The sequence below is a fragment of the Triturus cristatus genome, chromosome 4_1 (assembly GCF_964204655.1).
Source record: "Triturus cristatus chromosome 4_1, aTriCri1.1, whole genome shotgun sequence".
Lineage (NCBI taxonomy): Eukaryota > Metazoa > Chordata > Amphibia > Caudata > Salamandridae > Triturus > Triturus cristatus.
In genome coordinates, this window is record NC_140585.1 from 412,643,636 (window position 1) to 412,668,554 (window position 24,919).

Consider the following 24,919-nt stretch of genomic DNA (forward strand, 5'->3'; position numbering starts at 1 on the left):
TAAATAAAAGGATAGGTTTTTCCCGCTCTATGTCTATTAATAATGGCTTCGCATCGGAACTCCCCAATATCTATTCCTAATATCATGATAAGAATAAACGGTGAAGTACTATAAATTGTAATTGATTTAAAATCAGGAGGGTGTACTTCCTCTTGTTACTCTTGGCCCTTTAAATATACAAGACCATCTGGTTCTGTATAGTGAGTGTGTTACGATGAAACTATATTCAACATAAATATTTTTTAATGTTTAACAATGTCTATAAATCAAACAGAATTTGTATTTAATTTAAAAATATTTTATTACCATGATGAAATGTACAAATTAATTTAACATTAATATTGATTACGAAAAATTGATTTGTTGTTATTCATTCTATACAGTACTTTTCATAATTTTAATACATATTTTAAATATATAATTATTTAATTTCAGATCGGATTTGTTTTCTCTTACACTTCCCCAAAAATATATTTTAATTTAATATACCTAAAATAATTACATATTTAATTAAAAATATAATTATTAATGGTATAACATATTATAATATTTTTTATATTGCTCGACAGCTAGAGCAAATATATACAATTAATTTCCATTAGCATTTCTCATTAATTTGGATTTCTTTAAAAACATTTAATAAAATGTTCTCTATACTTTATCATAGAGAGCCATTACCTATGGTGGCAGAGGCCTTATTCTACCTGTGACAAGGGTGATATGTAAGTATTCATGTTATAGTAAATTTACACTCATAAATGGCGAGTAGCGAAAATTTACTACACAGTGTATGAGTGAACGTACATGTGTAGATTTACTCATATGTAAGTTTCCCTTTTTGAAAGGCTAAGTGTTTATACTACATTTTTTTAATGGTAACTATCTGCTCATCACATGTGTGATATTTGTATAACAGGTTTAACTTTGTAAGACAGTAAAGGCCTTTGTCCCGACAGTGTTCTTTTCAATTAATTAAATAAATGAAACTTGTTAGGACCTTATCATAAGACTGAGACAAATGGAGGAAGGCAATTTCAGAACATAAAAAAACAGAACACCCTTAAGCAAAGCAACGCTTCCAGTAACAAAAGTACAGTCATGAATGCCAAAAGAAACAAGAAAGACCACATGGAAGAATTATGTGGTAAACATTGTGCTCATATGTGCATATATAATTTGTTATGAAAAAATGTTCTGTTTTCTTATGTGGGGCAGAGATTGAGAACTACTGAGCTAGTTTGACAGCTGTGCGATAACGGCATAAAACATTTCAATTTAGCAGGAAGTGTGGGTACGTTGAGTTTATGACCATATTATGGTTTGTGATGAAATAGCAGCGTATTTCCAGGCTCTTTAAATGGGCACCATTGGTGGTGTTCCTTTAACCTCAACTGCACTTTCACGCACTGTGTCAAAATACAGAAAGAGCAAATTCCGCCGTTTAAGTGTTGTTCTAGCTACAGTTAGTACACCTGTCTGGTGAGACCTTTTACCGCCACATACACCTCATAGAACACACACAACACACAACCAACACATGTATACATGCTGACATACTAAAAGGAGCTTTTCGCCATTCCATTTTAACTAGGATCTTGTTTGGGGGTGAGTTTGCTTCTGAAAGGCTCAATGGGCAGCCCACCAGGTTTTAGATCAATTCACAGCCTTTTCCGGATGTTCACATTGTCTGTTGTTACTCTTCTGTGGAGATTTGTCACAAAAGAAGTTGCTCTTCATGGGTTTAGCTGGTCATCACATTGCACAGAGACAGGCATTAAATATGGTATCTTCTGCAACACCAGCATTGAAGGCGAACAAAGCTGCTGTAAATAATGTGCAAGAATTAAGCATGCAAGACAGCTGAAAATGGGTCAGGCATTCATCTCTAAGGAAACAAACTACAGGTTTCTGTTCAAAGAGAGATCTTATTAAAAGAATCAATACATTCAAACAATAAGCTTTATTCAGCAAATAATGCCTAGCCAAAAGAAGTATGCCTTAACTATGACATTTTGAGGACTCCATGCCCTGAGGAGACCCCGCTAGTTGCAGGGGTCGAAACACATTGACACCCTTGAGACGGTACAGGTACAGAAATAATATGATCTGAAGGCCCCAACACTCTGTAAAAACAACAGAGGTAGCCCCAGTGTCTGCCAGCGGCCAACAAAACAGGTGAGGCGATAGACGGATATATAACCACTGGCAGGCACTAATAAAAACCTGCAGGGCCCTTAGTCTCAAAGCCAAAGCTCTCAGTTGTGGTCCGTGTTTAACAGTGTTTATAACGGGCTATGATTTAGATCCCTGGAGTTGAGACTGACAACAGACGCACCTACAAGAGTGCCAGCTGGTTCTCCGCAGACCTCCAGACCTCCAAACAAACCTGGCGAAAACTAGAGAAGAAATTGCACCACAAACAGACACCGGAGAACCACGCAGCCCACAAAAACACCATGCGCCAACATATTCTCCTCATCAGATCCGCCAAAAAGACCTCCTTCAACAACGCACACAACAGCAAAGAGCTCTTCAACATCATGAAGGAACTCTCCAACCCCAGCTCCAACACCAACGATATCCCACCATCGCAAGACCTGTGCAACTCCCTTGCCTCCTTCCATCGCAAGATCGAAGACATCCACGACAGTTTAGACAACCAGACCACCACGACTGCCAACGACACCCCAAGCCCCATGGCCACCACCCACAGCGACCCCCTACTCACCTGGACTAACATCAACGATGACGACACCATCAAAATCATGAACACTATCCACTCCCGCTCCCCGTCAGACCCGTGCCCACACCACATCTTCAACAAAGCCAGCGCCGCCATCGCACCCCATCTCAGCAAGGCCATCAACATCTCCTTCGAGACCGTGACCTTCCCGGAGAGCTGGAAACACGCCAAGAACAACACCTTGCTCAAGAAACCCAAGGGAGACCCGAGGGACCTCAAGAAATTCCGGCCCATCTCCCTGCTCCTGTTCCCAGCGAAGGTGATCGAGAAAACCGTCAACAAACAGCTGACCCGCTACCTTGAAGAGAACATCCTGGACCCATCCAAGTCCGGATTCCACAGCAACTACAGCACTGAAACTGCCATCATCGCTGCCACCGATGACATCTGGGCCCTGCTGGACAACGGCGAGACCGCGGCCCTCATCCTCCTGGACCTATCAGCCACCTTCGACACGGTCTGCCACCACACCCTACGCACAAGCCTCCACGACGCAGAAATCCGAGACAAAGCACTGGACTGGACCACCTCCTTCCTCTCCGGCAGAACACAGAGCGTCCTCCTTGCCCCTTTCCGATCCGAAGCCTCGACGATCATCTGCGACCTACCCCAAGGATCATCCCTCAGCCTGACATTGTTCAACATCTACATGGCCCCACTCGCCCACGGCGCTAGACTACACGACCTCAACATCGTCTCCTACGCCAACGGCACACAGCTGATCCTCTCCGTCACCAAGGACCCACTCACCGCCAAAACCATCCTCCACGAAGGAATGAAAGCCGTCACTGAATGGATGAAGAACAGCTGTCGGACAAGACGGAGGTCCTCATTCTCGGCTCCACCCCCTCAGCCTGGGATGACTCCTGGTGGCCGACCACCCTGGGGGCAGCACCAACACCCACCGACCACGCTCGCAACCTGGGGTTTATCCTCTACTCAACACTCTCCATGATCAAGCAAGTCAACGCCATCTCATTCTCCTGCTTCAACACCCTCCGCATGGTCCGCAAGATCTACAGGTGGATCCCCACTGACACAAGAAGAACGATCACCCAGGCCCTCGTCAGCAGCAGGCTGGACTACAGAAACACCCTCTACGCGGGAGCCCCGGCCAAACTGCTGAAACGACTGCAACGCATACAGAACGCCTCTGCCCGCACGATCCTCAACATCCCTCGACACAGCCACATCACACCCTACCTGAAAGACCTGCACTGGCTGCCCATCAACAAGAGGATCACTTTCAAGCTCCTCACCCACGCACACAAAGCACTCCACGACACCGGACCAGCATACCTCAACAGACGACTCACCTTCTTCATCCCGAACCACCAGCTCCGCTCTGCCGACCGAGCCCTAGCTACTGTCCCTCGCATCCGAAGAGTGACCTCCGGCAGCAGATGGTTCTCCTACCTCGCTGCCAAGACCTGGAACACCCTCCCCATCCTCCTACGGCAGATCCAAGACTTACTAACCTTCAGGAGACTACTCAAGACCTGGCTATTCGAGCAGTAACAGCACCCCCCCCCAGCGCCTTGAGACCCTTACGGGTGAGTAGTGCGCTCTACAAATTTCCTGATTGATTGATTGATTGAAGACACTGCGAGTTTCTCACACTGCCTGGCAGAGAGTTAAACAACCTAAAAAAAAAAAGGTTGACTTACCCACTGCCTCGTGCTCAATGCTCATCTTCTTCGAGGATGCATTGGCAGCTAAGGCGATGCGTCGGTTCCAAGGAGTTGCGAAGTTATGATGCAAAGTCTGCCATCGAGTATTTGTTGTGCAGTCGAGGCAATGTGTCGGTGTTGGAGAGCTGTGAGGCTGCGATGCGAGAACCTGAGACGTTGTCGAAACTGCAGTCAAAGAGAGATTTGTAATGAAGCATTGTCGGTGAAGCTTCGACCGGATTTTGATACGGGCTGCGATGTTGAGGCAGAGTACTTGCGCTTGGAGAATCCTCACAGTAGAGGCGATGCATTGGTTCTGCTCAAGGTTTCACCGTGCAGCAGAACACATGCGTCAGTTCTGCTGGATTCACAGATGGTCTGGCAGAGCACCTTCAGTCCCACTTCCAAGGGTCCAGGACTGGGGTGGCACTATGCGGCAGGGTAGAATTCACAGTTGCAGAGTCCAGGTGGTGGTTACAAGAGACTACTAGCCTTTGGAGTACCTCTGGTGGTGCTGGGTCAGGAGGTTGAAAGTCCAGTGCTTCTCATCTAGGCAAGAGGACAGCAGACAGCCAGTCCGTAAAGCTGGCAGCAGTCCTTCAGAGCAGCAGTCCAGCAGAGTGGCAGTCCTTTCAGCAGCACCACAGTCCTTCCTGGCAGAGTCTCCACTGGTCCAGAATATTGAGAATTCTGATTAAAAATCCGACTTTACCATTAAAGAGGGCAGTTAATTACAATTTTGTAGACACCAAACTTGATCTGTCTACCTTCCCCCAATTGGAAATTGCAGATTATTAAATGTAATAATGTAACTCCAATGTTATCCCATGGAAGAGGTAGAGCTTGCAATAGTGAATAATGAATTTCAGAGTTTTTCACTACGAAGATATGAAAAACTTAACAGTACATATTCAACTTCTTAAATATACTGCAGTCGGCCCTCTCTTTGGGGTTGACATATGTATTAAAAAGGGAGGTTTGGGGATGTAAAAAGGTTTATTTTGCCAGGTCAAACTGGCAGTTTAAAACTGCACACATGAAATGGCAGGCCTAAGACATGTTTAAAGGTCTTCTGAAGTCGGTGGCACAATCAGTGCTGCATGGCCACTAGTACTAATTAATTTACAGGCCATGGGTACATGTAGTATAACTTTACTAGGTACTTATAGGTAAATTTAAAAGGCCTATTGGGTGTAAGCCAAATATGCCATTTTGAGGGAGAGAGCACAAGCACTTTAGCACTGATTGAAGTGGTAAATTGCGAAAAGTCCTAAAAGCCAATGAAAACGGGATCAGAAAACAGAAAGGTGAAGGTAAAAAGTCTGTGGATAAACTTGCAGAAAGGGGCAAGTCCAATACATAAGTGCCTGGGGCTTGTGAAATCACACTGTGCTTAATATATAATGCATTGTATGCGTGACCAGAAAAGCAGATTAAATATTTATTTAGGGATCTTGTAACTTCACACCCCTCTTGCTCATGCAGTCAGAACTCTCTTAAGTTTGCATGCTAAAAAGATCTGACCCCTTTAGCCTGGGAATGCTTGCTTAGTTATGATGAAGCACACATAAAAACATGAAGTGTGCTTCCTGTTGCACAGCTCTAGAAAATATATATTTATTTTACAAATGTTTTTGAAAAACATGCTACAATAAATTAATAAATCAAATAAAACAAACCATTTAAATTCCAGTAAACACTAAAAATATACATAATTAATTAGGAATAAAAAATAATTAAAATTAGCAATTAATTTACAATGTAGCAATTAACCAACAATTAATTTTAAAAAAATATTTTCAATAACGTCCCACCTCAGTCCGTTACAAACCCAAAAACTTACTGCTAGATTAATAATTAATAACAAAAGTATACAAATGTATACAAAGTAAAATATACATTATAGTTTTCCAATTAAATAAATAACATAATTATTCAACAACATATTTAATTTACAATTAAAAAACGAATTAAAATATAATTTAAATTAATTATAATTCAATTACCTTACCCTGTTCCCCAACAAACCCAGCAACCTGCTACTAAAATATAAATTACTAAAATCAATTTAAAAATGTAAATGTAAATGAAAATTAAGGAATTAAACTTTAGCAAATAAATACAAATGAAGGCTAAATAATTTGCACAATTAAATATTCAATTAACAATAAAAATAATTAACATTAAACTTAAATGAATTATATTTAAATTAACTTCTCACCCTAATCCCCTACACATCCAACAACCATATACTACAGTATAAATTACTGATTAAATTAAAATACCTATATAAAATTACAAACTTAGGGGCCGATTCCGATCTCGGTCAGAAAGCACTCTGACTGACCCGGATCCAGGGTGTTTCCCGACCGATCCGGATTCCTGCAGTCCAACCGAGCGAGTACGATGCGGCCGTATGCTGTCAGACTCGGTTCGGTCGGACTCCCATAGAAGTCAATGGGAGCCAGTCATATGACGCGTACATGGGCTCCCATTGACTGAATAGGTACGTCTCGGAAAAGTGCACCCCCTACAGTGGGTATGCGTCGGTGCCATCCGCACCGTACATGCCTGTGTTGGGGAGACCCATGGGTCTCCCCCTGTGTCCGATGAGGACCCCAAAGTCCAACTCTGGGAGCTATTGCGAGCCGGACGCTCCGACTCAATCCGGCTGTCCGAATCAAGCACTAGCTCAGTCGTGAAACGTCTCCATTGCGTGCCACGGTTTGCTTGTGACCGAGTCGTACGGAGCAGTTCGAACCCGGAAACGTTTCGGACGGAGATTTTGCGCTTGTTCGCATCATACTTCGACGTCCGGACCCATGTACGACTCGGATGGAAAATCAGCCTCCGAATCGGATCCGCTAATGCCGAACCCGATTCGATGCCCTTCTGACCAAGATCGGAATCGTCCCCTATATGTTAAAAATGAAGAACAATTATACTAATTATACTAATCACAGAATAAAAATAGGGAGGCGGAGCTAGCCATGCTGGAAAATGGCCACGCCGTAGGCGAGCTCTCTCGAGCAAGTCAGAATTCTGCAATTATCCTACATGTAATCTAAGATCTGCTTAAAGAATCAATGATCCACACGGCGGAGAACACTGGTAAGGTAATCAGGTGTCTCATTTCGCTCCACGGCCGTCTGCAGAGTCATAAAGCAACGCCGCAAATATCACCGAGCAGCAGCCGGGAGCCAGAGCCCGCGTACGTCGCGACGTACCAAGTACGCAAGTCTGAGGCGGAACTGAGAGTTGTGCGCCCGAGGGCGAAACCAGCGCTGTGGTCCTGCTGTGAAGTGCGAGTGGCGGACGACTGAAAGCATTTCGGTTTGCCATCTACCTGCTGCTAGGACGCATGGGATTACCGGTGTGAGGGCTGGAAATTGAGCAACCGATCAGTGCCGCGGCCAGCACGCAAATCCAATGCGCGGCCTGGGTGGTGCAGGCCGAGGGATGATATCAGCGCCAAAGTACCCGGTAAGGAGCGCCCACTGTGAGCAATTATCAGTGATCCCTCTACTGCCCGCCGCTACGCTGCCTAAATTTACCAACGAGGGGAAGTCAGAGATAAAGTTTTTAAAAAAATCGTGAGGACTGGACAGTGACTATTCACGCTGACAACGGGAAGGCCCGGACTGCTGCTGCCAGAAGATTGCGCGCCTCTGCCATTGCTGGAACTGCGCTATGCCCAGAAGGTATAAGGGAAACGCCAGAGACAAGTGACATCCAAATACCTCCCCGAAACCGGCCAGGTATAGAGCCAGGGAGCGGAGACGCGGTGGGGGATGTGAGTGGTCCACCACCATGAGTCTCGTCAGGCGCGGAAAACCCACGGACAAGCTCACGGAGCCACACTTTAATCAGCCCACATCTTGTACTGCAATCCATAGGGGGATACGTCACTGCTGATCTAGGGACGTGGGAGCAGTTTGTGACCGTTGTGCATACACACTACATTCTATTTTTGCCTCTGTGGGCCAAAGTACCACCTGCAACACGCCCTGTGGATCTGGCATAGCGGGGTGAATGGTCATGACCCTCCTAATGCTGGCTCCTTTTGATAACTCAGGACCTCCGAAACGGCGGTGCTACCTGTGGGCCTGAACGCAAACTAACTGACTGCGCAGTAACTACACAGTGCCCGTTGTTCAAATCACTAACCTGATCATACGGACCAAGGTGGTACCCCAGCCCCCCTCTAAAACATGCCCAGGCGTTCACGGCTGGACATATACTGGTGGGTATATACCCCAAGAATCCTACTGCGCCAGGGCCTTCATCGTAAAAGCCAGTAAAATAGATATCACCGCGTGCTACGCCCTTGGACACTCTATAAAACATTGCAGATCGCACAATTGAAGTCTGAACAAGCAGTGAGCAACCTACCCAGAGCGTGTGAGCACAATGGGGAAACCGGATGAAAACCAGCCCAAACTACATTTCGAACAGCAGCAAAAAGCGACAGAGACAGGGGCTGAGGCCCCGGAACAGAATCATGGGAACATAACTGCACCGGGTTCTGAGGCAGCAGTGGATTTCCAGTCGATGTTTGCAACAATACAGTCAACCTTTTCTAACATTGATGGGAAAATAGACTCCTTGACTTATCGCGTCAACCGCATGTCAGAGAGGTTGGACAAACATACAGAGCGTATAGACATGGCAGAACGCTGAATATCAGAAGCAGAAGATTCTCAGCATCAACTTGAATTGATACAAACAAAAGCAGATAAGACCCTACAGTCCCTTTTGGCTAACACTGAAGACTTGGAAGCAAGATCACGTCGATGTAACCTACACATCATGGGAGTGACTGAATTGACACGGACAGGGAATATGGAACGGTACATCGAAACAGTACTGATCACTCTCCTTGGCAGAGAAACATTCTCTGATGTCTTAATTGTTGAGCGGGCCTACAGGTCTCTTGCGCCACCACCGGCACCTGGAGCGCAACCTCGCCCCATCATTGCCAAAATACTGAACTATAGGGATAGAGATGCGGCCCTTCGCAAAGGCAGGGAACTCAGTACATTAAATCATGAAGGAATGACTATCTCCATTTATTCTGACTTCACATCGTAAGTGCAAGAGGCGCGAAAGAAATTTCTTGATGTGAAAAGAAAATTGAGGGATAATAAAATCCCATATGCTATGATATATCCCGCTCGCCTGAAAATTACAGAAGATGGTAAAAGTACGATCTGCAACGACCCTAAGGAAGTCTTAAAATACCTACAGCTACAGCACCCACAGGTTCTTCGTCGTAAATCTCCAAGAGAGGGGAACGCTGATCAGGACCATACCTCAGATGTGGAATGAATGCTGCAGCCAGTGTGATTTGGTGCCCAAAAATTAGGAAGTAGACTGTAATAATCTTGCAAGACTCATACACACTTCATATGTTATCCTGTGAAATTTCATTACCCGCCGGATATGTAGGTGAGGTTGACTGGTTAATTGTTATGGATAATTGTGTCAAAATGCTCAATTTATGAGACCTCCAATGTGTGGGTATTTATCTCTTCGATCTAGGATGGAACACACTATTCAACGGTGTTTACAATATTGTTTGTGGCTTGGTCCCCCAGCCGTGCTCCGTCTGGGGTAGTTAGCTGGCAGCGACCGCCCTCCTGTGTATACCACAACCCCTGTTTCTTGGTTTCGTAATCTTTCTGTGAACGGAACTGAGGGAGGGATAGTTTTGTTAGTAGTTAAAGGGAATTGTCTTTGCCATAATTGGGATGGCGAAGTGGGTGGGGGGAGGAACGGGACGGGATTTTGGTATATTGGTAGTCACACACTTGTTGAGATGTTATTATCCTGCACACAAAAATGGCACACCTTCCAGAGTAGTACACAAGAGCATATATTTGCAACTGCAAAAACGATTAGCATCAGTTACATTAGGCATCATTGGAAAAACCAAGTACACACCCCATGGCTAAAGCTACGCTCCTGCAATTCATAACATGAAATGTAAGAGGCCTCAATAACCTCAAAAAGATTAGGCAAGTCTTTGTCTATCTTGACAGGCACCATGTTGATGTAGCACTGCTTCAGGAAATGCACCTACTTAAACATAAAGCCGATAAACTAGGCAACAGATGGGCAGAACTTGTAGCGTCGGCAACTTACTCTTCATATGCACGGGGTTTACGACCATTATACGAAAGGGCACTCATTTTATATTAGAACAGTCGATCATTAACCCGCAAGGTAGATATACCCACTAGGTAATAGGGGAACCCCTGAAAGGATAGAGGTAGAGCAATAGGGGAAAATCGTGATATCAAAAATCTAACAGGCTGATCTACCTATTTATTTGTAGGAACGCATATAAGTCGTTAAATTAATATATCACTCAGGCTAAGCCATGTACTTACATCAACAATTATATGAGTCAATTATTGAAACAGCATTTATTTTTATCTTGCTATTGTTCAAAAGACAACAAATCAATACAAGAATCTATTCTTTACATAATAAAATATATACAACAGTAACACTGGCCCTTCATAATGAAAATTTCCATGGACTACCTTTCATACGACATTCATGCAATCTCACATTCAAATATACCCATTCAAACCGTGAACCCACACTCGACATTCATCAAGAATTGTTATAACTGGTTCTGATACAACATCCCTATACATGTGCAAAAATAGAACAATTATTTCTTTAATAAAACAATCCGGTTGCTAGTGTACAGTGCTCTACTGATAGAGTCGTGCTTCAGAAGATTACAATATATCTTATTATGGATAATTTGAAAACATAAACTAAATTAACATTGATTTGTTTTACATAAAGCAGACAATAAGGTGTACATGTAAGGGACAGAAAAGATCAAAACACGCCGATGCACGTTTCGATGTTGTCACCCCCTGTCCGGGGTATCACCTTCTTCAGGGCGTGAAGGTACATTTGTATCAAGAGTCCATAGGGCCTAACAGCGGTTAAAGAATAAACACAATGATATTACCAAGGTGGAAGGTCAAGAACGGGATGAAAGGACCAATGAGTCTGAAAACTAATACGGGATGGAATATCCCACAAAGTAAGTATTTAGAGGGTAATTGCAAATAAAGTTTGAATCGATGCAACCAACCACTAGGTGGGGAGGTGGGCCTGGAACAGGCGAGAATCGGCCGACCAGACTAGAAGTCTGCGTTTTCGTGACTGCTTGAATGTCACAAGTTTTACATAAACAGTCGAAAAATCTTGCGGTGAGATCGATTTAGTTTTACTGTGTCTTAATGGATGACCTATACGGCAAATGCTCAACGGAAAAAACAGCATCAAAGTCTGAATCGAGTGCTCCGGGTGACCAGGACAGTGGAATTCCAGGAGGCAGCCAACTGATGAGGCAATCTGCGAATGCCCACAGGGTGACTTCATGTACCGCAAGGTAGATATGTCATTGTCACAGGCGTCCTCAGAGGCACCAGAGTTGGTATTATTAACGTATATGGTCCAAACACGGACGATCCTGACTCCTTTATGACTCTTTGGGCAAAGATACGTGAGCTACCAGATCTGGAGCTAGTGTGGGGGAGACTTAAACGTAGCAGTGGATGATACACAAGACAGTTCTAGCAATACTACGGAACAACATACACGTGCAGCCGCAATTATTCTAAATGGCATGACAAAATTCCGAATGCTTGACATATGGCGCACACTAAATCCTACAACACGGGATAGCACCCACTCATTGACGGCAAATAACAGTTGGTCGAGGCTAGACTATTGGCTCCTCACAAGCCAAGCTTCCACATGGGCCAAGGACATAATTCATCTTCCTAAAACACTCTCTGACCACAAACCTGTTTTATTAGGATTACTGATACCGACGTATACACCCCCCCATTTATGTGGCAATTTAATGCCACTGTATTTTTAGACCCCATCTATAAAGACACAATACAAACGGCAATAGAAGATTACTTCACAGACAATGCAAAATCAGTTGACAGTGCAGGTACACTGTGGGAGGCCTTTAAAGCTACCTTGAGAGGCAGCTGTATAAGTACGAATGCAGGCATTCTGAAGGATATTCAAACTTAATTGGAGCAATGCAGAGGTCGCATCAAACACCTAGAAACAGAAAATGACAAGACTCATAGTGCACTCACCCTTGGCAAACTAAAGGACGAAATTAACCAATATAACACACTAGCAGATGATGAAATGAAATATACCTCTCGATGCCATGCAGCACGCAGGATGGGAGAAGGAGGTAGACCGGGTAGAATACAAGCACAAAAAGTGCACACAGAGCATAATCAGTACACAGTTATCCGAATAGAGGATGACAATGGGCAGTCACATTACGACACCCGATGCATACTGAACACATTTGTAGAAACATGCAGTGACTTTTATAAGACACAACACACAGAGCCTGAGGCCGAAATTCTGTCTTACATTGACAACATAGCATTAGTGCGGGTGTCAGACGTACACCGTGAATACCTAGCTCAACCAATAACAGAGGAAGAAGTACAGTTAGCTATAAAATCACTACCCAATGGTAAATCACCCGGCCCTGATGGCAACACCGCTGAATTCTATAAAGCATATCTGGACCTACTAACCCCACATCTGCTTGAGATGTATGACGAAGCCTATAATAATAAAATACTCCCCCCAACGCTACACGAAGTGCTTATAGTGGCACTCTTAAAACCAGACAAGAGACCTAAAAAAGCGGAGTCTTACAGACCACTATCATTGATAAACACAGACGTTAGGATATTAGCCACAATACTTGCCACCAGATTGCAGCCACTTATGTCCACTATAGCTCTTCCCGACCAATCAGGTTTTATTCCAGCTAGATCAACAGCACATAACCTACGAACCATCTTTGCCCTCCTACATCAACTAAATCCAGAGTTGCAGGCTGTGGCGGTGCTGCTAGACGCAGCTAAGGCCTTTGACTCTGTTGAATGGCCTTACATGTTCGTGATATTGCAGAAAATTGGTTTACCATCCATGTTTATCAACTGGATTGCCCTCCTGTATAACAAACCCACTGCCCGCATTAAGGTCAATAGACATATATCAGACGTATTACCAATACAACGTGGCACCAGACAAGGTTGCCCGTTGTCTCCCTTGCTCTTTGCCATTTCATAAGAACCTCTGGCTTTCAAAATACGTCAGAAATATGCACATGCGGCATTGCGGTTCAACCTGAGACCTATTAGCATATCGTTATATGCAGACGATATGGTACTATACCTGCGAGACCCAGAGGAGAACCTATCACCACTATTATGAGAATATATCAAATGTGGGCATTATTCGGGCCTACACATTAACTGGAGCAAGTCAGCAGTGATGCCTCTAACATCAAATACAAAAGCCCCACAAATGGGATTCCCACTAGTATGACAGGAAGACCCAATTAAATATCTTGGAATTTGGATACATCGTGACTCTGACTTAGTACTCAGGTATAAGTATGGCTCCGCAATAGACCGCATAGAAACACAAATAACTAGATGGATCACACTCCCTTTGTCACTTGCTGACAGAATATCGCTAATAAAGATGGTGTTGTTACCAAAGCTGTTATACCTCTTTATTAATATACCGATAAAGCCACCTACCCCAATATTTAAAAGGATACGCACGAACTTCATTAGACTGATATGGGCTGGAAAACAGGCCCGCATAAGTCTCCAAACCATGACACTTCCGTACGCTTCGGGCGGATTTACGGTTCCGGATATCTATTTATTTTACTTGTGTGCACAGGCACAGTATGTGTACTATTGGTACCACCCGGTGCAATATTTGCCACACCTTGCAGTGGAGGATGGCGACGCTGACCCAATACCACTATCGAGCATACTCACGCACACACGACATAATTTATCGTCGCGAGAAATAAACACAATTCGGACGACATCGCAAGCATGGCACTGCATCAGTCAAATAGCGAACAAAACCCCAATATATGCCCCGAATCTACCACTGGCCCATCACCCTGCGTTATCAGTCACACAAGAAAAAAACTGCATGATGATCTTAGAGCAAATAGGTATAACACAAATGAGTGATCTATATCCGAACGGTGCTTTCATCACCCCGACGACCTATCCTATATCAGCAACCAATCTCTGTTATTCAGATTTATCTATCACAGATTAAGGGCAGCCATCAGGGAATTGTACCCCACATTCCCAGATGAACCTCCTGCACTACAATTATTACAGACACTGATAGCAACTCCAACAGTTCCTTGGGGCAACTTGCTGGTGTGACGAGCAGTGTGCGGCCAATTAAACTTGATATATTACGGCTCCCCTGAGCCAGCGGACTGACGAGTCTTGGACCAGCACCTGCGCGCCGTGAAAGGTACTCTACCTGTTTTTAATTATTGGCAGTCCACGCGGCACCCCTTTACACTTACCTGCTCCCTGCTGACGAGAGGCAACTACCTCGAAACACGTGTCCAGGGATGGTTAATGCGACACATACTTTTTCATACACTTCGTAGCATAGGCGAACTCGCCGTCGCTACTTCATTGTCCACAGTTCCTTGGGGCAACTTGCTGGTGTGACGAGCAGTGTGCGGCCAATTAAACTTGATATATTACGGCTCCCCTGAGCCAGCGGACTGACGAGTCTTGGACCAGCACCTGCGCGCCGTGAAAGGTACTCTACCTGTTTTTAATTATTGGCAGTCCACGCGGCACCCCTTTACACTTACCTGCTCCCTGCTGACGAGAGGCAACTACCTCAAAACACGTGTCCAGGGATGGCTAATGCGACACATACTTTTTCATACACTTCGTAGCATAGGCGTACTCGCCGTCGCTACTACAACGTCCACAGTTCCTTGGGGCAACTTGCTGGTGTGACGAGCAGTGTGCGGCCAATTAAACTTGATATATTACGGCTCCCCTGAGCCAGCGGACTGACGAGTCTTGGACCAGCACCTGCGCGCCGTGAAAGGTACTCTACCTGTTTTTAATTATTGGCAGTCCACGCGGCACCCCTTTACACTTACCTGCTCCCTGCTGACGAGAGGCAACTACCTCGAAACACGTGTCCAGGGATAGCTAATGCGACACATACTTTTTCATACACTTCGTAGCATAGGCGTACTCGCCGTCGCTACTACATCGTCCACAGTTCCTTGGGACAACTTGCTGGTGTGACGAGCAGTGTGCGGCCAATTAAACTTGGGATATCTGGGAGCCACTTACAGCATATTTACGAGAACACCCTGACTTATTACGAACTGCCCATTAACTTAATTTTTAGAATCGTTAATGTTACGCTACAGCAATTTGTAAATGCTTCACTGTGTATAATTGGAAAATAGGATCTAAAGGACTCTGTATTGTAATGTGATTGCAAAGTTTATTATAAATGTGACATCTGTGATGTATGACTACCAGAAACTTTAATTAATTTTTTTTAAATTACAGTATAAAAATAAAATACTAAAACATATAGAATAAATTAATGAAAATGATATTTATTACACATATATTACAGTAAATTATATTAAATTTGATAATGCTGTGCCTCTCGCAGAAACGTCTTTTTAAAAAAGAAATAACTGACTTGCTCATTTGCACATTTTTTACAGTTACTTTTAATATTTTCTCCTGATTTTAAGTATATTTCTGTGCCTTCTTTCTTGCTCTGCCGCCTGCACCCCGGTCCACCACGGGGCTCTCCCGATTGATGTGGAGGGTGCAGGCTGATAGTAGTATTTTCTCAGTGGCAGTTGGGGGTGGAGCACTGCGACTAGTGCTGTGCTTGCAGCCTATATCTGCCAATGTGTTACCCGTCACGCAGCCAAAGGCAAGCCCGTCTGCGCCCGTCCGCGGCCGGCCGGGGCCTGGGGCCACGCATTATGCCCGCTCTCCTCTCTGCTACTCCCCTGCTGAGCTCATCTCCCTTCAGGGGGAGTGGACCAATAACCCGGACCCCAGGAGTGTCCTAGACAATCTAGGTATCTTGCACCCTAAGCACACTGCCTGCAGATCAATAAACAACCCTATTGATCACACGCCACCGACAACCTCTACGTGCACCCCCCCAACACTCCGACCCCCCTCGCCAGCACTAGCCAGGACAGTCTGTCCATCTGGTATCTCAACACCCGCTCGCTGGTCAAGCATCAATTAGAGATTTTCTATCTCCTAGACACCCTCAAGCCTGACATACTCCTCTTATCAGAAACCTGGCTAACAGCAGAATCCACCCCAGACATCTTAGCCGCGATCCCTGTCAACAACTATGCTCTCCAGGCCAACAGACCTGAGGGTAAGGTGGGGTGAGGGGTTGCGGCCATCATATCACAGTTACATAAATTTACTTCCTTAATCACCTCTAATATCCCCGCTGTCGACCGTCTCCTCTTCAAGTTCGAATCCAACCACGCCTCCTTTACCTGTGCTTTATTCTACAGGCCCCCCATGCTCATGCCCAACTTCCCCCAAACATTAGGCAACGCGATCGCGGAGTTGGCTATCAACCATGCTAGAGTGATGATCATTGGCGATTTTAACTATTGGCCACACGATGCGCGAGAAACTCCCTGCTCGGCGGACTTCACTGACCTGCTAACTGGAATTCATTTCACCCAGCACATCAAGGTAGCTACTCACATAAAAGGCCATATCCTGGACCAGGTTTGGACATCCAACCTCGAAGTCACTGACCTACTGATCACCCCCTGCACCTGGTCAGATCACCACTTTATCTCCTTCTCAACCCTTAATATCCTCTCAACCAAAGCCCCCCCCTCAGGATTCCTTGATGGTCAGGAACTACAGCCGGGTAGACACCTCTACACTCTGCTCCCTTCTGGCCACCACCATGCCCTCCTCCCCTCCGTCCAATGGCCACCCAACTTCACCACACGTCCAGGCTGAGAACATTAACGCCTGGCTGGCCTTGGCGAGAGATAGCCTGGCTCCCATGAGAAAGCTCAAAAACAAGTGGCCCCATGACGCCCAGCGATGGTTCACCTGCAATCTCAAAGAAATGAAACTCGCCTTGCGCCAAACCAAACGCAAATGGAGACAGGAATATTGCCCCATCAAAAAATCTATCTTCACATCGGCCCTCAAAGACTATAAGAGTGCCATTCTCAGTGCTAAAACAGATTATTTTTCCCTGAAAATCCTAGAATCCACTAACAAAGCCAAATACATCTTCTCCATTGTGGACGAACTTGTCAAACCGGACGCGTCACCATTAAACCTACCCCTTCACAGTCCCTCTGTGACTCCCTCAACACTTACTTTATAGACAAAATCACCAGAATCAAGGCCAGCATCCCTAAGTCCACCCTTCCCCATGATCCTGACTGCCCGTACCACAATCCTTTCCATTTTGATCTTTTTCCACCGATCACTCAGGAGGTCTTCTTCTCACTCCTCAAAAGGGTCCGCTCAGGCTCCCCGACGGATAGCCTCCCACCTCACATCGCTCGGGAGGTCTTCTGCCACCTTCCCGCACCCCTCCCATCACTCCTCAACAACTCCCTCTCCACGGGCATAGTCCCTAATCTTTTCAAGACTGCGGAAGTTGCACCCATCCTAAAAAAAGTAGGCTCTGACCCCTTGTACCTAGCAACTTCCGCCCAATATCATTGCTACCCTTCCTAGGGAAAATTCTGGAGTCCCATGTAAGAAACTGCCTGAGTACATTTGTGGAATCCTCCCACTATCTGGACTCCCATCAAGCTGGTTTCAGACCTGAACATTCTACTGAGTCCATTGTTCTGGCGGTCCACGATGAACTTAGGAAGGGGGCTGATCAGAACTCCACGCAGGCGCTGGTGCTCCTGGACTTGTCGGCGGCTTTCGACACCGTCGGCCACAATTTATTGGTTGCCCGGGTCGAGAGCGCCGGCATCCGGGGGCTCCCGCTAAAATGGATCATCTCCTTCTTCAACAACCGCTACCAAGCGGTTCGTCTCTACAATTTCTCCTCTGAGAAAAAAAGACTGACCTGTGGGGTTCCCCAGGGCTCCTCTCTCTCCCCTCTCCTATTTAATCTATATATTTTCCCCCTGATCTCAGATATCCGGAAGAGAGAAGTAGTCACATATAATTACGCTGACGACCTCCAGCTTGTCTTCACCATAGACTCGTCACCCTCCTCTATGGAGAAATTCCAATCGACCATGAATTTCATCAGCAATTGGATGAACTCCAATCAGTTAAAGCTCAACCCTGATAAGACGGAGCTGGTTCTCACAGGGACTTCAGCCAACCCTTTGAACTTGAACTTCTGGCCCCATTCCCTGGGATGCCCAACCTCTCCAGTCAGCTCGGTCAAAAGCCTAGGTATCACAATTAGCAGTGATCTCACCATGAAGGCCCAGATTAACTCTGTGGTTTCTGCCTGCTTCTTCCACTTGCATAGAATTCGGCAAATTAGTAGATTCCTTTCCTTTGAAGCCCTCATCCTAGTCACCCTGGCCTTAGTAATGTCTCGTATCGACTATACCAACTCATTGTACGCCGGAATTCCTGCATACCAATCCCACCGGCTACAAATGGTACAGAACCAAGCCCCCAGGCTTGTCTATGGCCAGCCAAAATTTCACCAGGCGAAACCCCTGCTTAGAAGTCTCCACTAGCTTCCAGTGACCCAACCCTGTCTCTTCAAACTTGGCTGCCTGATCCACAGGGCCTTGTCGTCCCATGGACCTGTCTTCATTGCCACCAGGATCCAGCGCTATGCCACCTCTCGTGAGCTACGTTCGTCTAGCCTGAATCTACTGACCCCTTGCTCATTTAAGCGAAAAAAACATGGCGGTCTAAGATTCTCTACCCTGGCTCCTCAGTTCTGGAACACCCTCCCCCACGAATTACGTCAAGCTCCCTCTAACCCTCAGTTCAGGAAATCCCTCAAGACTTGGCTCTTTTCCCAGGCCTTCAACTAATGAATTCCCACTGCATCTGTCTTCACACTCCGTTTAGTGCCAAGAAACCGCTGGTGAACGTGCGCTCAATAAATAATTTTATCATATCATAACATGTGAATAACTATACTATATGTAAAAAAACAACGATATTCCTACCCTAATTTTGTTCCATGATATTTTGGTAGTCATCATACTTTTGACATGATGTTCATGTCACAAGATATTTTCAATCCATCTTTTGGTCACTTACCGTCTATTGAGAGCAATTTATTTCATATTACTTTTTTTGGCAGATGACAATGGAATTGACTGACTAGGAAAAACACATTAAAATGAGTAAAAAAGAGAAAGAAAATTTATTCCTTTGAACACAAAATATATCTTTATTCTGCTCATAAATGTCATTAGGTCGAGTCTAGACACTCAGCTCAAGCTCTCAGGGATCGGTTGTATGTACTTTGTGGGATTTGACTCCTCCCACCGCTTTGGATTGGCTGTTGCCTGTATCACTCAAAAATTATAGCCTGCAAATGGCTAATTGTTGGTGCATGTTCCACATTTTTTCATAAGTTAACTGCCATGAAGTATTTCCGTGGGAATGAGCAGTGATGAGCATGCTGCTTGTTCTCTTTTGTTTAATTCACTTTCACTATGGTGGCCACACACACCACTTGCGGGACGCTAGCCTTGTTAGAGGAAGAGCTCAGGGATACACAAGGTCAGAGTGTATGTGATGATCGCATTTGTCCTGCATTTATTGTAGAATGGACCTTCGTCCAAGCCCGTCTTGCGACCCTTGCAGAATGTTTAAAGCTCAACTTTCAGTGCTCTTTGACTAGAAACTAACTTCAGCTATGCACACAGCTGATGTTTTTCAGCATGCTTTTTTTACATTGAAAAACACACTGGTTGCTTTTATTGCCATGGCTCAAAAACCAAAGCGCATCGCTGACAGAATAATTATTTTCAAACACACATAGCACGTGCTCACCACTTGCAGGATGCTGCTTTGGTATTGGCACCCGCTCCATATTTTTATTTTCAGGGCGCTTTTACTTACGCTATGGTGGCTGCACACCCCACTCGTGGGACGCTGCTCTTGTTTTAGGAAGAGTTCAGGGATATACAAGGTCAGTGTGTATGTGATGATGATTGCATTTGTCCTACATTCATTGTAGCATGGACCTTCTTCCAAGCCCCTCTCGCGACCCCTGCAGAATGTTTAAAGCTCAACTTTCAGGACTCCTCGACTAGAAACTAACTTCAGCAATGCGCACACCTGATGTTGTTAAGCACGCATTTTTTTTATTGAAAAGCACACTAGTTGCTTTTATTGCCATGGCTCAGAACAACTCGCAACGCTGACAGCATTATTTTTTCTCAAACACGCACAGCATTGTGTGGGTTACCAATAAACACATGGAAGAACCGATGCTGAAACCCCACCCACACCCCGTTACCACTGCCCAGGCATAGCAACCAGTGCAGCCCGAGCCGAAGGAGCAGTAGCACCAGCACTACCATGGCATCTTAACCCCTTCTCTGCTAGGCCTTCCCCTCCCCGTACTAAGCCTTTTTTGTCTATTTGGAGTAGTTTGTGCTTAGGCCCCTGTAACATTTTGACCACATAAGGTATCCACTCCAAACTTGCGTCCCTTTATTCCAACATCATGGGGATTATAAAGGTACCCAGGGTTTGTGGATTCCCCTGGAGGGGACCCAGAAATTAGCCAAAATACAGCTAAATTTTGATTCTTTTTGAAAAATGGGAAAAAAGGGCTCCAGATGAAAGCGTCTGGTTTTCCCCTGCAAATGGTATCAAAAAATGGGTTGTGGTGGTCAAATCACCATCTTCCCAGCTTTCAGAGACAAGCTGACTTTTGTCAGAAAACCAACATTTTTTACACAGTTTTGGCATTTTTCTGGGACATAGCCTATTTTTGCTATTTTTTGTGCTTTCAACCTCCTTCCAGTTAATGGTAGATATGCATATGAAAGCAATAATGGAGCCTGGGAAGCTATACATTTTAGAAAAGTAGACAAAATTCTGAATTCACCAAGGGATCATTTGTGTATATCCTTCAAGGTTTCTTCATAGAAACAAACAGTTAAATATAGGAAAAATTGGAAATTAGTTGAAAAAAACAGCCATTTGTGTCAACGTTTTCACCTGTAATATCTCCTAATTATGACAGCCGTTCAAAAGCAATACACCATTACATTAGCTGGAATTTTCTGGTTGTGGGGATGTATAGGACTTGTAGGTTCACCAAGAACCCAACAAACCCAGAGTCAATAACTGAGCAGCGTCTTGCAATGGTTTTTTCTTATGTACCGGGTATATGGCAATTATTTTGGGAAAATGTATACATGGAAAAATTGGTACGAAAGACAACTATGTATTTCTGAAATGGGAACACAATTTAGATTTTAGAAACAGTAGATATTTGCACATTTCAAAAACTGGGAGTAACCATACTAGCATGAGAATTATAGGTCATTAATCAAAATGAATTATTTTTTACACATTGTCTTTCATTTGGAAGGCAGAAATGCATCAAAAGTCAATAGGTGATAACAGTTGCTCTACAATTCTGAGTTGCCCTAAGTCTCCCGATAAAAATGGTACCTCAGTTGTGTGGGTAGGCCTTGTGTCAACGACAGGAAACGGCTCAAAACGCAACGTGGACACACCACTTTTTCACAATGAAAAATGACCCTTCTTTTGCAAAGTGCCTAGCTGTAGTTTTTGAACTCTAGCTCTGCCTGCACCTACGTAAACCTAGCAAACCTATAAATATTTGAAAACTAGACACGCAGGGGAATCCAGGATGGGGTGATTTGACTGGCTCTCACCAGGTTCTGTTACCCAGAATCCCTTTCAAACCTAATAATTTGTCCAAAAAACCAAATTTTCCTCACATTTCTGTGGTAGAATGTTCTGGAATCTGCGTGGATCCAGACAATTCCACCCACCCCGCTTTCCTCTAAGTCTTGTGAGAAAAATGGTACCTCACTTGTGAGGGTAGGCTTTGTGCCCATGACAGGACACGGCCCAAAACGCAAGGTGGACACACCACATTTTCACCGTGAAAAATGACCCTGTTTTTGCAAAGTGCCTAGCTGTAGTTTTTTAACCCTAACTCTGCCGACACCAAGGGAAACCTAGCAAACATATACATTTTTGAAAACTAGACACCCAGGGAAATCCAGGATGGGGTGACTTGACTGGCTCTCTCCTGATTCTGTTACCCAGAATCCCTTGCAAACCTAAAAAATTGTCCAACAAAATATATTTTCCTCACTTTTCTGTGGTGGAAAGTTCTGGAATCTGCGTGGATCCTCAAAATTCCACCCACCCTGTGTTCCCCAAAGTCTCTCGATAAAAATGGTACCCCACTTGTGTGGGTAGGCCTTGTGCCAATGACAGGAAACGGCCCAAAACGCAAGGTGGACATACCACATTTTTACTGTGAAAAATGAACCTTTTTTTGCAAAGTACATAGCTGTAGTTTTTTAATCCTAGCTCTACCGACACTTAGGGAAACCTATACATTTTTGAAAACTAGACACCTAGTGGAATCCAGGGTGGGGTGACTTGACTGGCTCTCACCAGGTTCTGTTACACAGAATCCCTTGCAAACCTAAAAAATTGAAAAAAAAACATTTTCCTCACATTTCTGTAGTCGAAAGTTCTTGGAATCTGTGTGTGTCCACAAAATTTCACACACCACACATTCCCCAAAGTCTTCTAAGAAAAATGCTACCTCACTTGTGTGGGAAGGCCTAGTGACCGCAGCAGGAAATGCCCCAAAACGCAAGATTGACACACCACATTTTCACAGTGAAAAATAAATTAAAAATTGCAAAGTGCCTAGCTGTAGTTTATGAACCCTAGCTCTGCCGGCACCTAGGGAAACCTAGCAAACCTATACATTTTTTAAAACTAGACACCTAGGGGAATCCAGGATAGGGTGACTTGACTGCATCTCCCCAGGATCTCTTACCTAGAATCATTTGCAAACCTATCAAATTGTTAAAAAAACACAGTTTCCTCACATTTCTGTGGTGGAAAGTTCTGGAATCTGCGTGGATCCACAAAATTCCACCCACCCCGCATTTCCCAAAGTCTTCAGAGAAAAATGGTACCTCACTTGTGTGGGTAGGACTAGTGCCCGCGAAAGGAAATGGCCCAAAACGCAAGGTGGACTCAGCACATTCTCACAGTGAAAAATGGCCCTTTTTTTGCAAAGTGCGTAGCTCTAGTTTTTTAACCCTAGCTCCGCCGGCACCTAGGGAAAGCTAGCAAACCTATACATTTATGAATGAATGAATGAATGAAATAAGCTTTATTTCGATAAAAGATATCTTAAAAAGCACATACAAATATAAAATAAACAAGCAAGTGATACCAAAGAACGAATCATGTGAATATAATATCAACATATTCCCAAGATATACAAGAGATTAAAAATACATGTAAACGTTATAAATAGGACAATATAAAATAGGTGTGCAGACAAACAATAAAAGCAGTCAGACTACTTGGTCAAGGGCTGCAAGGGCTTTAGTCCTTAGGAGCCAGGACCACCTCAGGAATTTCGATAGAGCGCAAACGTACAGAGGTCGCGTGTCTGATTTGAGGATGCGCAGCGCTGTGAGGTGGTCGCGTGTGCCCAGGCTTCTGCATAGAGGTTTAAGCCAATAAGATCTTGGGATTTTATATTCTGGGCATGCAAAAAGCACGTGTGCAATAGATTCAACTTTGGTTTCACAAAAAGGACAAACAGACGAAGTTTGGAAGGGAGGTTTCCAGCGAGCGGTCAGCTCACGCACCTGAAGAGAACCGACCCTAAATTTAAAGTAGAGGGCTCGATCATATGATTTCTGGATAGTATTGAGATAAGGCTCAAAGCGAACTACATCTTTGAGCAGAAGAAACTCAGTGGTACATCTACCGAATTGGGAGCTGGAATTCCTTTTTCCTATAACCCAACTCCAGTAGAGTTTCTTCAGCTCAGCTTTCGGGGGCGAAGTTCTGTTTACCCAGGCGTCTTTAAGGCCGAGATCATAGAGCAGGGTCTTTACGTCTTTCAGCCATTTGATCTTGTTCCAACAAGGCTTAGACAGTATTTCGGATAAGCCCTCCGCATACTTGGCTAACTCGGGAGTTCGCCAAAGCCTGGCCCAGAGAAGTAAGGGGCGTACTTTTGCCAAATCTTTCAACGCGTGGCACCCTAAATCCGTTAATAAGGGCACTATAGGTGTGCTCTGCGGGAGTGCCATCAGTTCCTTATAGAAACTAGAATCGGATTTGGCAAGTTCCTCAATATTGTTTGAGCCCCATAATTCGGCACCGTAAAGTGCCGAACTCACGCCCTTTGCTTTGTATATGTCCAGTGCTGGGGCTATTGGCCTAGATGTAGAGGAACGATGTTCTCTAAGAAGGGCACCAGTAACCCTCTTGTGGGTTAGAAGCATCTTTTGTAGATGAGATGTCCAACGCATAGTGTCTGTAATGCGGATGCCTAAATAGTCGAACTCTTTGACCCTTTCAAGAGAGACTGCGTTCAAGGCTGGAGG

At 44.7% G+C, this 24,919-nt stretch overlaps 1 long non-coding RNA gene across 1 annotated transcript in view; it reads left to right on the forward strand.

Annotated features, from left to right (window-relative positions):
- Window positions 1-24,919, forward strand: part of LOC146855037 (uncharacterized) — a 364,961-nt gene that overhangs the window by 166,460 nt on the left and 173,582 nt on the right. The gene's annotated exons all lie outside the window — the stretch shown is intronic.